This window comes from Crotalus tigris, unplaced genomic scaffold (assembly GCF_016545835.1).
Source record: "Crotalus tigris isolate CLP2741 ecotype Arizona unplaced genomic scaffold, ASM1654583v1 scf7180000024391.5723578, whole genome shotgun sequence".
NCBI classification, from domain to species: Eukaryota; Metazoa; Chordata; class Lepidosauria; order Squamata; family Viperidae; genus Crotalus; species Crotalus tigris.
In genome coordinates, this window is record NW_024100561.1 from 712803 (window position 1) to 716075 (window position 3273).

The following is a 3273-nucleotide window of genomic DNA, read 5'->3' on the forward strand; positions in this document are numbered from 1 at the left end:
TAAGAATCTGTAATTAAGTTATTTTGAACCACATAGAAAATCACACAGGATCATCTTGATTTTCTTCCACATCAGTAGTAGTAGGTAAGACACTACACATAGAAACTTTAAAAATAATAGTTTATTTTTTCAAGGCATCATATATACTACTTGGTTTCTCCACCTCAGATGCTTCTCACTTTGCCATTAACCAGATAAGGATCCCAGATAAATCCCTCTTTCACACATGAATGACTATTTTTATTATAGTTACTGACAGAATTGCAAACAAAAATATATTAAAAAATAAAATAAAAATAAAACAAGATAAAATATTTAGTGGATTTAATGGGTAATCAAAGTCTGCCTAATTTTATAATATAACCAAATGTAGCTATATTCAAAGAGACTGAATCATATTGCTCTGATAACAAGAACTGCAGATAAGAAAGAGCAGCATTTCCTGGATATTTTACCAGATAAGGAGTTATAAGGCAAATCCTTGTAGAGGGTACAGTAGGTCTGGACATGAGCTATAGTTTCAGTAACCTCTTGTCCCCAGGGGCAGAATCTCAGTTCGTGAGGGACTTTTTTGTATCAGTCCTCCAAAACATAGCCCTATTGTTAAACATTGTGATAGATGTACAAGAAATGCACAACTGTGTGTGCCTGCAATCAAAGAGACTATAAACTCCACCTAGCCAAATGTATTTATCAACCATGTAGCATAGCTCTTTATAGAGATTTTTATAAATCTGGTTTAACTGCTTGCCTGCAGGCCATTCTATATGGCAGTGGTGGCGAACCTATAGTACGGGTGCCAGAGGTGGCACTCAGAGCCCTATCTGTGGGCACGCGTGCCATAGTCCTAGGCCTTCAGCTGGGTTTTATAAAACCTTTTCACTTTTGGCCTCCGCCATGTGCAAAAAAAAAAAAAAAAAAGATTCAATCAGTCAATTTCAACTTCTCGCGGGGAAAAAAAAGATCTTGCAAAGTTGGAACTGATTGATTGAACTTTTTAGTCCCACCCAGTCTGCCGTTACCACCGCAGCCACACCCACCCAATGGGCCATACCCAGCCAATGGGCCACACCCACCCGGCACTTGACACTGCATAAGTGGGTTTTGGGTTGCAGTTTGGGCACTCAGTCTCTAAATGTTCGCCATCACTGCTATATGGCTAGTAAATTCCATGTGAATTAAAGATTGCAGAAGTGTTTAATTACACCCTACTTCCCAAAATTCTAATGAAAGTTAACAAAGTCGTATGGATTTATAAAAACCTGGCAGTGCAATTCTTTACACTTCTCCTTGGAAACAGTCCTATTTACTTAAATGTCTTCCTCTATATAAGTGGATGTAAGATTGCATTAAACTAACTAGACTACAATTGAATTGCTGTCAAGAAAAGCCTAATTTATTCAGTTGACTATTAGAACCTTCTGTGCAATGTAATCATTGACATAACCATATTATGTTAAGAATAAATAGTCTTCTCTTGAGAGAACATTGAATGCTTTGGGGGTTTAAAACACGATAATACAATTACTGCATTAAAATTATAAATTGTTTAGTAATGTTTGGACTTTGCTTTAAAAATTAAAAAAAATGAAAGTTAGATGAATATTCTATTAGACATTTGTCCCCGCTGCAAGGAATTGAGATTTTCAATATCCTGTAAAAGAAAAAGAAAAAAAAAAAACTCCAGTGTAAGTTGATATAAATAGATAAGGTAGCAACAATTAGAATTAAAATACATGTAACCTTTATAGTAACCAACACTTAAAACCCTTTAATCTGTTACTACCTGTAATACAAAAATAGCTTCCTAATGGAGTGGCTGTCCATTTTGATTGCTGCCAGTGAACCAATCTTTAAAAAAATTAGCCAACCAATTTCAGGTTGGGCAATTAAACAAAATTCCCAGACAACTCTTATAGGACAGATAATTCTGTACTTACTTTGAGGTAACGGATTTAGCAGATAGAAAAATCTACTCTTAGCACACTCTTCAGTGAGTTAGTTCTCTTGGTTTGAGCATTCTATCCCAAGCAGGGTGATATCTTTCTTCAACGTTGGGAAAGTTGTGACAATCACTGCAATAGTTGCTAGTGTGTTGACTGAAAAAAAAGGAGCATCTGCTTCTGTTTCATTGCATAGGAGTGTTAATGCCACAGTATCCAATTTAAAAAAAAACTAAAAATTCCATTAGAAATATTGTATTGGGCTTTATAATAATACTAATACTAATAATAAAGTTGGAAGGGACCTTGGAGGTCATCGAGTCCAACACCCTGCTCAGGCAGGCAGAAAACCCTACACCATTTCAAACAGATGGCTGTCCAGTCTCTTCTTAAAAACTTCCAGTGTTGGAGCATTCACCACTTCTGCAGGCAGGTTGTTCCATTGGTTAATTGTTCTAACTGTCAGGAAGTTTCTCCTTAGTTCTGGGTTGCTTCTCTCCTTAATTAGTTTCCATCCGTTGCTTCTTGTCCTGCCCTCAGGCGCTTTGGAGAATAGCCTGACTCCCTCTTCTTTGTGGCAGCCCCTGAGATATTGGAACACTGCTATCGTGTCCTCCCTTGTCCTTCTCTTCGTTAAACTAGACATACCTAGTTCCAGCAACCGTTCCTCATATGTTTTAGCCTCCTGTCCCCTAATCTTTTTTGTTCTCTGTACTCTTTCTAGAGTCTCAGCATCTTTTTTACATCGTGGTGACCAAAACTGGATGCAGTATTCCAAGTGTGGCCTTACCAAGGCATTGTAAAGTGATATTAATACTTCACGTGATCTTGATTCTATCCCTGTTAATGCAGCCCAGCACTGAGTTTGCTTTTTTGGCAGCTGCAGCACACTGCTGGCTCATATTTAAGTGATTGTCCACTAGGACTCCAAGATCCCTCTCACAGTTGCTACTATTGAGCAAGGTACCCCCTATGCTATACCTGTACATTTGTTTTTTCTTGCCTAAATGTAGAACCTTACTTTTTTCACCATTGAATTTCATTTTGTTAGATAGAACCCAGTGTTCAAGTCTGTCCAGATCCTCCTGTATCTTAAGCCTGTCTTCTGGAGTGTTGGCTATTCCTGCCAGCTTGGTGTCATCTGCAGATTTGATGAGTTCCCCATCTATCCCCTCATCCAAATCGTTGATGAAGATGTTGAAGAGCACTGGGCCTAGAACAGAGCCCTTGGGCACCCCACTACACACTTCCCTCCATGTAGATGCAGTTCTATTGAGGACCACACACTGAGTACGGCCAGTCAGCCAGATACGAATCCATCTGGTGGTGA